Genomic DNA, 15,258 nt, shown 5'->3' on the forward strand with positions numbered 1-15,258 from the left:
TCCTGGAGTACTTAATGGACTCGATTAATGCGACAAATTAATCACTGACGCTCAGATAATCGCTCGCTGCTTTTTGTTACGCAGTCCATCACCGTTTGGCGTTAGTAGAGCGTAACGTGGGTGTGGTTGGTGGACGTGACGCAGAGAGGGAAGTAACCAGGGACACATGGGGCCCCTTGTAGTGTTCCTAGACTCCAGAATTGTGTGGATTGTGTGATTGCGTGTTCTATACATACAAATACACGTACGTCTTATAATCAAGTGCTTCCGGAAATGTGTGTTTGTGTTCTTGATCAGGCCTTGAAATGTAGAAGAATGGTAATAGAGTAAGTAAGAGAGAGCAAGAGAGAGTCTGTGCTTGTGTGAGGGATGATATAGAAAAAGAAAATGTTATTGCGATGTTGAATTGTACGTACGTGTATTGAATTGAAATGTAGGATAATAGTGGAGTGGTAGGATTAGAGAATAGTGATGATGATGGTGGTGGTGATGATGATGGAATGTTATTGATGTGTTTTGCGTGTGTTGTGTTTTTGATTGTGATTCAGTAAATGCTTCCATAATAAAAGTACTGATAACGATAAAAACATTGATAATAATAATAATAATAATAATAATAATAATAATAATAATAATAATAATAATAATAGAGAATACGTCACCAATTCAATAACCCACACATTATCACACACACACGTAAGCGAATATGCAAGTTACATACACACACTTAAGACGTAACCACAATGCATTTTAACACACCTGATCACCACCTATATATACTCTTGACTCCTCGTGAATATAGAATCAATAAATACGTATAATCAACTGAGACACACACACACCTGATTATACTAATTAGATCGAGAATAATTGATATTTAGGTGTTCGAGTCAGGAAGTCATTTGAATCTTACCACCTCGTCTTCACACACTGAGTAACCTGATCGTTTTCCTCATTAACTCTCAGCTAGGTGTGAATGGATAAGTCCCTCCTTCGCCTTTACTTCCTTACGTGTCTTCCTTTTTCTCTTACTTTTTCGTCCTTGCTTATTTTCGTTTCTTATTTTATTTTGTATCTTACTTAATGTTTTTTTTTTCTGTCTCTTACTTTGTCTCTTTACTTCCTTTAATTTGTGTTTTACTTGCCTCTTACTTTTCGTCTCTTATTTTGAGTCTTACTTTTCGTCTCTTGCTCTTCGTTTCTTACTTCACGTCTATTACTTTTCCTTCCCTTTCTCTACTTCTCTTACTCTTCGTTTCTTATTTCACGTCTATTACTTTTCCTTCCCTTTCTCTACTTCTCTTACTTTTCGTCTCTTACTTTTCGTCTCCTTACTCTCCGTCTCTAACGTCTCATACTTCTCGTCTCTTACTTTTCATTTCGTCTCTCTACTTTACGTCTTTTACTTTACGTTTCTTATTTTAGATTAGATACGATAGTTAGTCACTGCCTTGTAAGAGCCAACATAATATACTGCTGCTTATTCTTCATTTGTATTCCTTTGTGTTCGTGTCTCCGCCAGATACCCCCAACGACAATGTCCATTAGCCTAAGGGAGGTTAAAGCCCGAGAGTTTAATACATGCGTATGTAAATTAAGTAAAATAAATGCAGTAAGGTTGTGGCTATCATTATAAAGTCCCTATTTAATGGTATATACTCGTGCATACATGAAAAAAATATATGCCTGTATTTTTAAGCGCTTAGTTCTCCAATCACGACTGTTTTCAAAGGCCACAGAGGTGATCAACCAAGTTCTCATGGGTGTTTTTCCTATTGATAGTGTAGAATGCTTGTTAAACTGTCACTACAACCATGAAAACATCCTTGAACACGCCAATAACTTTCACTACGGCCTGTTAAAAGCAGTCGACACCAAAAAATTTAAGTATGTTGGCCGAATATAGACGAATCTTAATTTTACTAACGTTGGGTGTGTGAATTTTCGAAGTCACGATCAAAATTATGTTGTCCTTTGTCCTTCTGGTAACTCATTCATAAATCGTGACTCACCTTAGCTGCTTTACCACGTGCCTCACTAATTAAGGTAAACAGCACAACTTGCACATACTAACACATGAACACTGAAATATTAATATACATACATTTTTTTCTTTTTTTCATGCTATTTTGTTCCTACTTTCCCCATCATCACTTCTTATTTCACTATTATTATACCACGTGGTTCACTAATTACGGTAAACGACACAGTTTGTACGTGCATACTCAACAGATGGACGCGGAAATAGGCGCTTTTTATTTATTTTTTTTTCACGTTGTTTTGTTCCTACTTTCCTCATCATCACTTATTATTTCACTATTACTCTTACTAATACAACGAGCCTAACACAGTCATGCAAGGTGTTCCTTTTCTTTCTTTTACACCACTTTGTTTATACTCTTCCGGTCACCACTTCCTGATATATTAGTGTTATTGTTATTCTCACGGCCTTGTCATCCTTTTTTATCACGTTTTTTTTAAGTGATTCCTCGGTTATTTTGCTCCACTTTCTCATCCTGACATTGACCTTTCCGCTGCGATAGAATGCTTCCCTCGTGAATTTTTTTATCATTGTCCTCCCTCCCACTCTCCCTCCTTCCTTCCTTTTAGCAACAGCCTTCCGTCCTTCCTTCCCTTCTTTCTTCATTCCTTCCGCAATTCTCGTGATGATACTTCCTTCCCCGCATCCTTACTGCATTCCTTCACCTTCCCTTCTCTTTCTTTCTTTTCCTTAACCTTCCTTCCTTCTTTCCTTCTATCTTCCCTTCTTTTTCAGCTGTCGTCTCTTCCCTCATCTTTTCTTCCCATCCCTTTCCCTCCCTTCCTTCCTTCCATTCAGCTGTGCTTTATTTAATGTTGTCTCATTCTTCCTCCCCTCCTATTCCTTTCCCTTTCCTTTCCATTTCTTTTCCTTTCATTTCCTTTCCTTTGCTCTCTTCTCTTCTCTTCCAGCTTCCTCCTGTCTTGGTCTTTCTTCCCTACTTCCCTTCCCTCCCCTTCCGTTTTCCTCCCTACATTCCTTTCCTCCAGCTGCCTTTCGTCTCATTCTGTCTACTCATCCCTTCCCTTCCCTTCCCTTCCCTTTCCCTCTCTGCAGCTGTCGTCTGTCTCACTCTATATTCTCGTTTCTTCCCTTCCCTTTCTCCACCTGCTCTTCATCTCATCCGGTCTCATTCTCCCTTTCTCTCCCTTCCCTTCCCCTCCTGCAGATGTTTCCCGTCTCACCCTGTCTCGTTCTCCTTTCCCTTCGTTTCCTTCACCTGTTCTCCGTCTCATTTTGTTTCTTTCAAGCAGATGTTTGATTGCTGCCGCGGACTTGGCAACCAACGTGTTTTCCTGCCCTGCTTGTGCCTCGCCAGTCTGGGGAATTATGTCAGCCAGTCAATCAAGCAGTCAGTCAGTCAGGCAGTCAGTCTGTCAATTAGTCAGGCAGGCAGTCAGTCAAGCAGTCAGTCAGTCAGGCAGTCAGTCAGTTAGGCAGTCAGTCAGGCAGTTAGACAATCAACCAATCAGTCAGTCAGTCAGGTAGACAGTCAGCCATTCAGTCAGACAGTCAGTTAGGTTGTCAATCATTCAGTCAATCAAGTAGTCAGATAGTCAGGCACTCAGTCAGTCAGTCAGTCAGGCAGTCAATCAGGCAGTCAGACAGCTCACCATCCATCCATCCATCTGTCCGTCTCCTGGTGAGTGGCGTCACCGTTCACCCTTCATTATTATTCCTAACCACCACTTTCACTCCTTCGCTAATCCCTCGCAAGCATCCACAGCACCGCATCCACTCGCACTGGCCAGCCACCCATGTGTGTTCGTTCGCTCATCACATTTGCACCGACAGTTAGGAATAATCGCTCTGACTTCTCGTATGTAGATTCGGTGTGATAAGCGAGGGGAGGAGAAGCTGTGTTGTATGGATGGATGGTTTTTTTTACCGTCCATAATGTAAACTGTAGACTAGAATTAATCACCCTTTCGTCCTTGATTGACTCTCTCTCTCTCTCTCTCTCTCTCTCTCTCTCTCTCTCTCTCTCTCTCTCTCTCTCTCTCTCTGTCTAGATGCCAACCACACTGCAGTTGCCGCCGCCGTTCCTAACCGTCCATACGTCTGTCATGTCACGTCCACGAACAGCACAACATAACCGCAGGGAAGCCGATTCGCCACCAAAAATGGCTTCTCTGTTTATTCCTTTTAAGTTTTCTTGCCTTAAACGGATTTCATGCAAGTTACTTAGTTACCACTACGTTTTTTTCTGCCCCTGTTTGGTGTAGGGAGCCGGAGAGCGGGGCTGTAATACGCTCACTCACTAACTAACAGAGAGGGTACTGAACACGAAGAAGCGTAGAGGTGGTTGGGACGCGGCCACTGCACCGCCACCCATTCACACTCATAACATTGGAATATGAGCTTAATAAATACTAACGTACACACTCACACACCCTCGCCTCGGAGACCTTGGCATCCTTAAGCTCACCCTAAACGATGAGTAGGGTGACACAAAATCGGAGCACTTTAATTGACTTTCATATATAGCCCGTAGAGGCAACTTAGAGTAGCGCTTTGTTTATATCTCCCGCCTTTGGACTTTCCGGTCCAACTGGGAAATTAATATTTGTAATCTTTACCACTTGACTTATCCGCTGTGTCTCGTCTGGTATGTAATCCATCACTTCCTGTCCCTAACACGACGACAAAAACAACAGGTGCCTGAGGGGAAAGGCGAGAGAGACACACAATTAAAAGGAAGCGTTTCGGACACGTAGGTATGACCGCTTAGCTCGCCTGTTCATCCTTGTTCAGCCCCAGTGATTCAGCTCCTCTCCCCGCCCATGCCACCCCCAGTCTCCCTTTATCCGGTCCTCCCTCCCGCCCACAGGCCCGCCCCCACGGCTCTCCGCCTCACGCTCGTCCTTGCTGTTTTACTCGTTCATCGCCTGACCGAGAAACCACGGCTCGTCCCCGCCTTTTCCGCCCTCTAATTATTTTTTATTTTATAATGGTCCTTCCGTATAGCATTATGAAAACTTTCTCTAACCCAATTTCTCGTGCGGTGAGTGAATTAGCCCGGGCTCACTCTAAGCGACTTACAGATCCTGCGACTGTGGACTATTATCTTGATCAAACGCCCCGGTGTTTTTATATTTACTAATCTTAGCAGGTTCTAGTGGAGGTTATTAAGGTATTCAGTTCTCATTTCCTAATTCCAGAGACAGTTTTACAAGCGTTCTGCATCATCGGTGGGAAAATCACCCATGAAAATTCGATTCATCATCATTTCATTCATCATTTCTGTGTTCGTCATGAGAGAACAAAGCATTAAGAACACAGACATGCGTACGTCCATTTGCTGATTGGTAATTTCTGGCAATTTAAGGTCTCAGTTGTTCGGACATTAGCGTTCATTAAAGCGCTATGCAAGAGGCGAGACATGTGGGTCAGATGAGCCAAGGGCTGGACGTTCTGCAGACTCTGGCACATGTAGGTTGAATTTCCGGGTAAGGTTAAGAGCAATTACACGACACATTCCCTTAAGAGATAATTAAAACACAAGGCTATAGTTGTAGTCCATTAAATAAATGATCACAGGGACCGCGGGAGGAAAAGGAATAATGTGTATCCTCTGCTATACGAGCCATGTTGGAAAGAAATGAAAGTGCAAAGACTGATAATTACCTTAATCAACGCCAAGTGAATTATGACTTTCCGCGTCTCCCTCCCTGCATATTAATTCTTGCGTGCTTCACTCTTTCTGTCAAGGGGTGTAATAATCGCTTCAGCCAACAGGAAAGAAGGGAATTATGACACTGCAGCTTCAGTCTGTTTATGGAGGAGTTTTACTTTTCGCACGTCATACCGTCAGTGTATGTGATAAGCAATTTAATCCACCAGAACTTAACCAACAAAAGCTGAATTATGACATTTAGTACTTTTTATCTGTTTATGACGGCGTTTCGTTGTACTACGTGTATCAAGTCTAAACTCTTAAAGCTCTTTTTTTATTCACTATCGAGAATTATAATCATCATTGAAACAAAACCCTAACGTTAAAAAAAAAAAAAGTAGGCGACTAAATCTATCCCTGTTTATCCATAAACGGCGGCGTTTTGCTGCTCAATACATCAGCTTTAAAATATCTTAATTCACTTGGCTTTTCTTTGATCATCCTTGCCCTGATGTGCCTCTCCATAATGTAGTGATGCTGGATGCGTAGCAATGGGATAACAAAATTTATCTTGTTCATCCATGAATGACGAAATCTTGTTGTTTATATATCAACTCTAAAATCCCTGGATTCACTTATCTTTTCTTTGACTCCCCTCTTGCCCAGCGTCATAATGCAGTGATGAGTGATCCTAGATTCATCGTGATAGTAGGATTTTATTCAGTCAGTCCCTATCAAGGAAGCTCTGCACCTCTGACTGTATTCCCTGCCTGCTTATGTATTCCCTCCTACCTATCACTTGAACTCTTTCAAGGGTTAAGTTTCAAGACACTTATCCTCCAATATTCGATTATTCTTTTTACTGGCACTTTTTTTTTCTCAAATTTGCTATTGCCCTTGCCTGGTGCCCCTCTTACATTAAAAAAAAAAAAAAAAAAAAAACTGGGACCATCACTCAGCAGCCTGTGAAGGCACAAGACTGATGGGAGCCGCGTTACAGAGGCCCCCTTGTGGTGCAGCACCGTTACCTCTCTCTGTTCTTTCTCTGTTCTTAGGGCGTACAGTGAGTGTTCTTAACCTCATTAGGCCAACAGTAAGCCACTATTATTAGAAACAACGACCCGGAAACAAAGTGTAATGGAAAGAAAATGGAGTTTTTGGTGAGGTTGTGAGGTTTGCTGTGCTGTGTCGACGATACTTAAGGTAGTACGTGCTGTAATGTAGACGCCATATGACATTCTTGATTACTTACGTGCCAAAAAATCTGGTCAAGTGATGAAAAAAAAAAAAATCAAACAAAGGTGAAGAAACTCTCATATTGCGTATATCAGCATATCGACTCGTCAACATTAGAAGGTCTCGGAAGGTTGTATGTTATCCCGATAAGGCGCAAAGCTCTGAGCCACAAATAAGCCTCCTGCCTGGGCGATGGTGATAGCGACCACACTAATTCCACCCATTCACCACTTAGTTCTGTGCCTTTTTCTTTTGTGCGTGGTAATATCACCTGCCCCGTGGATTTCCTTGTCCGTGACGTCACCTTCAACTCTCGTGGGTCTACTTGGTGGCGAGTTTCAGCCTTGTTGTTGTTGTTGTTGTTGTTGGTGGTGGTGGTGGTGGTGGTGGTGGTGATGATAGTGGTGGTGGTAGTTGTTGTTGTTGGCGGTGGTGGTGGTGGTAGTAAAATAATACATTGTTATTATTGCTGTTGTTGTTGTTGTTACTGTTACCGTCATCCTTATTTACTATTCCGTGGACTGTTCTAATACTGAATACAAGCATCCTCTTTGTCCCAGAATCATCATTACTTATCACCATCCATCTCAGGCGTGACCTCAGTCGCGCGGGTCAGGCTCACTTTCCTCCACCTTTCAGTGCCCTGACTGGTGATGGGGCATTAGCGGGTGAGTGGCAATACGACTGGGGATGACAGGCTGCTGACATGGACGTGACCTTAATGACTATTGCCGGTAAACACACGCATGAGGTCACCTTCAGTGTTGTCAGTATGGCGTTGCATTTCTGTGTCAGGTTACGGGGATGTTTCATTTCTACAATGTTCATCTATTGCTTCGTTATGCGGGACAGGGCTGCATGCTGGTGTGAGACGTGGCCCTCTTGAAATAAACAAGGATGGTGTGGTAATCCTATGATAGGCCACAGAGGTGTTGTTTGTCCCTATAATGCTTCCCTGTTGTTTGAGTATCCGGGACGCGACAGGGGCACTCTTGGAATACATTGGTTACTTTCTTTTCTACTCTATTTTTTCTTCTTTTTTTTTTCCGTGGGGAAGGAGCGGGGGAACGTTATTAATCAACCTTTTTCTCTTTATTGTTTTCAGTCTTTCAAGGAATTATTCAGATCCTTTGTATACAAATGGGCAATGGGTGGAAGCTGGTCTGAGGTAACGACCAGTGTGACTAATCTTTGGTAGCGGATGTGCTGTGTTATCATTTTTTCTCTCCCTCTCCCTCTCTTTGTATAGTTATTCATCAGCTATCACGTGTTGGCTGACTAGCCTTGGCATGACCCCTTTGTTATCAGCTGGCCGAGTTTGTTGTGGTCACACCGTCACAGTCACCCAGCCAGCTCGTCATGCCTGCCTGCCTATCTGCCTGCCTGTCTGTCTGTCTGTGGCTTCCTGTCACTTATTACTCAGCTTGATCAGAGGAAGGTTTGGTGTGTATGTATCAAATGTTAGGAAGTTTGCTTTGTTTGTTTGGTTGTTCGGTTGTTTGTTTGTTTGTTGTTGTTGTTGTTGTTTTTGTTGTTGTTGTTGTTGTTGTTGTTGCCGTTTTTCTTTTTTTCTTCTATTTTCTTTTTCTATTTTTCTCCTTCTTTTCTTCTTCTTTCTCTCCTCCTCCTCCTCCTCCTCCTCCTTTTCCTCACTAACTCAAACAGTCCCAACGGAAGGCAGACAAGATGATAACACCAGCTGGGTATCTTCGGCCACACCACGATCGGAGAAAAATTACCCAACTGAAGATGAACTGTGCGCATGAGGAAAGCCCATCCCAAGCAACCCTTCCCGAACATGATCAGCGTGTTTCCCTGCTCTGAGGAAGCTTGACTCACTCGCCCACCACTGCCTGACTAACCGAAGTAATCAAATGTCACCGCAGCAGCAAAGTCATGTGAGGGACTGGGTAGAGTTATTGAAAAGTAAATAATAATAATGATAATAATAATAGTAATAGTTAGTAATAATAATAATAATAATAATAATAATAATAATAATAATAATAATAATAATAATAATAATAATAATGATGATAATAATAATAATAAAACAAGTGACATGCGTGACGTTCAAGCCCTAGGGTATTGTTATAAGCAATGTAAGATGTTTTAGATAATAAGAATTAGAATAAGAATGAATAAATAAATGATAAAGCATGAGACCACCTTGTAACGAAAAAATAAAATATGGACAGATAGATAAATAGGTAAAGAAAGAAAGAAAAAGAGATGAAGAATATAAATATATAAATAAATAAATAAATAAATAAAACTTGAATACACTATATAACAAAAAAAAATATATATATATATAAAATACAGAACAGAAAAGAAAAAAAGAAAAGGAAAACTTAATCAACACCAAGAAGTTCAGCATCCTTTTTTTTTTTTTTTTATAATATCCCAACTTCTTTTCCCTTCCATTAAGAGCGACGTGGCGCGGTGGTGCACTGTAGATGAGAAACAAGGAGAGAAGCTAAGGTCACGCTCCTCACCACACCACACACCCCATCCCCCACGCCAAACTCCCCACTGCCACTCCCTCCCCCCCCCCACGCTGACAACACTCCATAGAAAGTAATAAAACGACCCACTGAACCACTACCTAGCCATTCGTTGCCTAATCAATTGCAAAGTAATCTATAGACTCACAAAACCATATCAGCAGGGTCGCCATATATATACCTTGAAGCCATTACCGTACAGACCACTTCCTATGATACTTCCGCACCACGCAGCTTTAAAAAGATCACTAAAAAAAAAGTTCCGGTGACCTTGTTTAATAATTCCACGTTGGTCGCCGCTGTTTGAGAAAGCCACAAGCCAACTCAGAATAACTTTAAACGTCAGAGGATACGGCCCATAATCGTTAAGCAAGCCATCTCTAAAGAGCCTTGTGTTAGAAAGCTGCAACACTTGATCATAATTCCCAAACACTTCAGCGTCTTATCCCGGTTACTTTCAAGAGGCTGTAGTGGAGGTTATGGGATCTTCAAGGATGCTTTCATGATTTTTGTGGCAGTTTAACGCTTTGGCTGCTAAAGGCATGTGTAGTATTATTATAGTGATCATTAGAAATTTTCCTCATAAAAAAAAAACTACAACCACTAAGAATTGTTATTAGATATTCGATAACATCTTTTCTGTGAGCGTAGTCGTTCAAAATTCTCATCTCAACTTATACAAGACCGTTACATCACACGGAAAGAGCTTGTAGCAGTCAAAGGGTTAAGAAAGATTCTGCAACATCACTGGGAAGAAAAAAAAAAAAAAGGGATAACTAAACTAATCATCCCTGTGGCACTTGAAAATAAAAATCCTCCTTACTGTCAGGCTGTAGTGGAAGTTGTGAGATCTTCGAGGATGTTCTCATGATCCTTGTGAATGTCTAACAAATATTTTACACCATCATTAAGAAAAAACACCCATTAAGAATTGAAAGATCATCCCTCTGGCTCTTGAAAAAAAACTCCCCGTGAGAATACAAAGCGTTTCAAAATACAGGACCTTATTTAGTAACTCGTAGTGATGATTGTTTCTTGCAGATTGTGAGTGGAAGGAAAAAAAAAGAGTGGTGTATTTGAGAATCTGACTCTGTATAACATGAACTACACGTCTTAAAATTCGCCAGTACAAACTTTGTATTCTTGAAAGTCTTGCAGCTCTATAAGAACACTTTCATCGTCCTACACTCACCATAACAGCAATAACACACGCTGTTATGGTGAGGGATTCCTGAGTGCGTACTGTGAAACGCTTTCAGCTTTCATCAGGACTATTTTCAAAGGGCACAGAGTTGATTGGTCAGATTTTCTTCAGTATTTTTCTTCCTGAGATGCAAAAATCCTTATTATACTTTCATTGGGATCATTAAACACGCTTGAAAACTGCGTTCGACTTCCACTACACCCTGTAAGGATTCGAGATAAGATGTCGAAGCGTAGAATGCGATCCCTGAATCAGTCTCTTGAGTGCAGGGCTTGGATGTCCAGGATGGTGCTAAAACTTACTCAGCTGTAGTATGGAGAACACTTTCCTGGAGGTGTGTGTGTGATGAGGTATGTTTCACTTGCTACTGCTCTCACGCCTCTCCTTACCTTGTATTTATCTTCTTCACAGCTTGATGATAAGAGGACCCATACCATATGTTGCGTGCTACTTCCGTTTGTGTTAATTATTCATTGCACATATCCTAACCTTGAAACACCACTGATTCATTTACCTTGTGACATGCGTTATTGCATAATGTTCGCAGCGATGGTGACGCATTTCACTGCAGGAATGGAGAATTAGATTGTTTTTTGTCACATACGTAGATTTCCTGCCATTCATGGACGTACTGGTTATATTTTACTCCACTTATACACAATCTCGCACATTACATTTCCATACCAAACAAGCATTTACTGTCTTCTTTCTCGGTTGTTTAAAGTATATTGGTCTCATCCCAAGTCTGCAGAAGGATTACCATAGATATCAACACCACCAAGCTCCGTGTAGTCTATATCAGTTTTATCTGTGTCCTAGTCTTGTTTCCTCCTAACGAAGAAAAAGCAGAAATCACTGAAAATCCGCAACTACAGCGTTATTTTTCCTCTCACTTTTAAGCTGTTCTTACACGGGAGTATCGTTTGTTCCTTGCATATGACACGAGGGAAGGGGATGGATGACTACAATTACACAATGCATAACACATAATCCCGGACTATATTAAACCTGTTCGCTCTCATCTATATGCACTCTGAGAGAAGGCCTGATCCGCCATATATAGCACCAGATCCTTTGTTATCCTCTCCCGCCGTCATCACGATCATTAATGTTCTACTTGACATCTTGACTGAAAACCTTCCATCTCTTGCAGGCGTTATCAAAAATACTTTCTCTGGAGTTGTTATATTAGTGTTGAAAATAGAAGACCTTAATATTTAAATTATCCTTGGGACTAAACAGACCTCATCTGGACTATGCTATGCTGATTTTTTCTCACTATGTTACAGGAGAAAATGTGGGTCTGTTGGGGTCAGTAGAGGAGGGATGTGGGTGTGTTGGAGTCATTACAGGAGGGATGTGGGTGTGTTGGAGTCATTACAGGAGGGATGTGAGTGTGTTGGAGTCATTACAGGAGGGAGGTGTGTGTGTTGGAGTCAGTACAAGAGGGATGTGGGTGTGTTGGAGTCATTACAGGAGGGATGTGGGTTTGTTGGAGTCAGTACAGAAGTGAGTGACTGAAAAGATTAGGACACCGTAAATCTTTTATATAATATCCTTACGAGAGTAGATTAGATTATTGTTAGTTTAATTCGTCAGAGAGATGTAGATTAAAAGGGGATATAGTAAGGGAGATGAAAGTAAAATCCTTAGGTGTTAGCATTCAAGATAAGAGTAAAGGTAACGGGTTTAAGTTTGATAGAATTAGATTTTTAAAAAGGAAATAGAAAGAAATGGGTTCTCAAATATAGTAGTAAATTATTGGAATAGACTCATTAATTAGAATGTTAGTGTCGGCTCAGTAGGAGTTTTAAAAGGTTGGATAAACTTATGAATAGGAATGACAGTTGTACACAGGTAGGTACGTTTTATACAGGGACTGCCATGTGTATGTAAACGTATTATTGGTTTCCTGGAGCTTCCTTTCTTATTTTGTTAGTATGTCAAGCTCTTCAAGCCCTGTTTTGCTTTAGTCTGAAAATATAAGATAATGTTTCTTTTTTCCTTCTTTTATAGGTACTTAATATTCCTCAGTTAGAAGATGTATGTACTCGTGTTTTATGCCCTCCAGTACCTAACAGTTCTTAAGAGTTAACCCTCTCACTCATTCAGTAACACAGCGTCTGTCATGTTAAATCTATCTTATAATGTGTGTGTGTGTGTGTGTGTGTGTGCGTGGTACATTAAGTAGTCCTATATCTTTCCTTTTCCTAGGAGACGGACACTTAATAAAAAAAATCATGTTTGAAATCATAATAAGTGAGTTTGGTGCTGAATTTTCTTGTGTCCTTACAATTTGCAGGTAGGTAAATAGATTGATGGATTTATTGACCACAGACTCACAGAATGTATCATAGCAGATCACTAAATACCACCAATGTAGTACATAAAACTTGAACCTTTCCTCTGCTTGATAACTCTATCCTGATGTCTTACAATTTCTTTATATACTTATTCTTCTACTACAGTCTGCAGTCTCCTAAATAGTTCTGTAACATAGGCCTTAGAAAAAAACAAAATTAACCTACTCTTCTCTTTTTTTTCTGTGTATCCATGTAAACAAATTTCTAACATGTCCTAAATGTGAAAAAAAGAGCAACCATTCTAGTTACCGAACTAATTAAACAAGATTCAGTTTGAAATATGTACGAGAGTTTGATCATTTCCTCATCTCCTCTCCCCCACTCACGATAGTAACTTCGGAAATGTATTACCTTATGAGCATTCTCTGCGTTCCTATAGATAAACGCAGCCGTCCTCTTATCCATGAAACAAAGACGTGCTGGAATTCCTTAGTCAGTTCCGTACCGGCACTTCCAAATAAAATTAACATAGATAAGCAGCTCAAAGTATATATGCAATCTAAAGAACATAGAAAAGTTGGGATAATGGTATTTTCTTATCTGACTTATAAATCTTAGCGTGGCAAAGATCCGTGATGTTTTTTTTTTTTTTTTATCAATATGACGAAATGTGGAAAGTAGCGAGAATGTGGGAGTCTCTCTCTCTCTCTCTCTCTCTCTCTCTCTCTCTCTCTCTCTCTCTCTCTCTCTCTCTCTCTCTCTCTCTCTCTCTCTCTCTCTCTCTCTCTCTCTCTCTCTCTCTCTCTCTCTCTCACACACACACACACACACACACACACACACACACACACACAGTAAATAAATAATGTAGATACGAGACCACGCAATATATTACAAAAGCGTTTTTTTTTATCTCACAATAAAAAGTAGGAGTTGTAACAAGCTATAAGTGCAAAATTTGGTCATGTTTAATCCTTATAGCACTTTTCTACTTCTTCTTCTTCTTCTTCTTCTTCTTCTTCTTCTTCTTCTTCTTCTTCTTCTTCTTCTTCTTCTTCTTCTTCTTCTTCTTCTTCGTCTTCGTCTTCGTCTTCGTCTTCGTCTTCGTCTCCTCCTTCTCCTTCTCCTTCTCCTTTTCCTTCTCCTTCTCTTTTTTTTTTCTTCTTCTTCTTCTTCAGCTAGTACGTATACATGCCATCTTCTATAGTCACGTAAGCATGATAATATGAAGTCAATGTTTGTGTCCTCAGCCACGCTCTAGCAGAGAAATTACTTTATTAATTTATTTTCCATGACTGAATGAAGCCGACCTTATAAATCAGTCAATAAAAACTGGTTAATACAACGAAGTGATCTAATAGTGTGAAAAAAGTCCACTAATTTAGCACTTAGAAAAATGTTAAACAGAGGACATTGTAACATTTGGCAAGTGTTTGATAGCGTAATGACATTCAACAAACGGGATCGACTTAGACATTTTAAAGAAGCGTATCTTTATAGTATTGCAATTTTTACCCTTTCACTGTAACACGAAACAATTAGCACCACCAAAAGCGATGCGTGAAATCTTTATATGCATCTACAAGAAAGTTAGTGATGAAAAAGAATACATTTTTCAATTTCTTGCCAGTTCAAAGATTGGATGTGGCTGTAGAACAAGTAAAGATGTCTCAGAGTGATTGGTAATTAGGGAAAGGTGTACCAAGTGGCAGTCAAAGGGTTAAGTTGTTCAGGGTACATGGGAAAAGCCAAGAGATTTAAAATGCTGAGTGTAATTCTTGTGACTGTCAACAAATCCACACAAAAAACTTGTACGTGGAACGGTATGCCTTGCTTCAATGATTTCCAGAAACTTGTTGAATACGTCGTAAAGATAACTAGTAACAGGGATTGTTTTAAATCTACTTATTTTGTATATCTTATCTATCGATTTGTTTATTTATTTAGTTTTTATCAATTTATCTATCTGTCCACCTATTTGTCTATCTATCCACTCTCTATCTATCCATCTATCTATCTATCTGTTTATCTATCTATCTAGCTATCTATTTATCCACATTTTTTTGAGGGGTAAGTCAGATCTTTAACCCCCAGAATGTAAAGTGGAGCTGTTCTGGGACTGCACAAGGTTTATTTCTGCTACCCACTCACTCATCAGGGGGGGGGGGGTCATCCTGGCCACAAACGGTCAGAGCCTTTATATAGCAAAGTGTGTGCTCTACTGACCCCTGAGTCTGGGACCCACAAAGTGCCTTGTCTAATTTATACCACATTCGCTTGAGTTTCTTTATGACTGTAGCCTTGAGTTCGTTGGCATCGTCCTCCTGGAGCATCAAATGAAAGAAGAGCCA

General features: G+C 40.3%; 1 protein-coding gene across 7 annotated transcripts in view; it reads right to left on the reverse strand.

The window, feature by feature from the left end:
- The window catches only part of LOC135099976 (uncharacterized), a 38,572-nt gene extending 27,568 nt beyond the window's left edge, over positions 1-11,004 (reverse strand). For 2 of the 7 annotated variants that reach the window (XM_064002767.1, XM_064002762.1), the window contains exon 1: positions 10,907-10,970. The gene's annotated coding sequence lies outside the window, so the exon portion shown is untranslated. Of the gene's footprint in view, positions 1-4,233; positions 4,339-10,906 lie in introns of those variants that run through there. The other 5 variants (XM_064002763.1, XM_064002768.1, XM_064002753.1 and 2 more) reach the window with 5 other exon arrangements.
- Positions 11,005-15,258: the final 4,254 nt, after the last annotated feature.

Source organism: Scylla paramamosain, chromosome 4 (assembly GCF_035594125.1).
Source record: "Scylla paramamosain isolate STU-SP2022 chromosome 4, ASM3559412v1, whole genome shotgun sequence".
Taxonomy (NCBI): domain Eukaryota; kingdom Metazoa; phylum Arthropoda; class Malacostraca; order Decapoda; family Portunidae; genus Scylla; species Scylla paramamosain.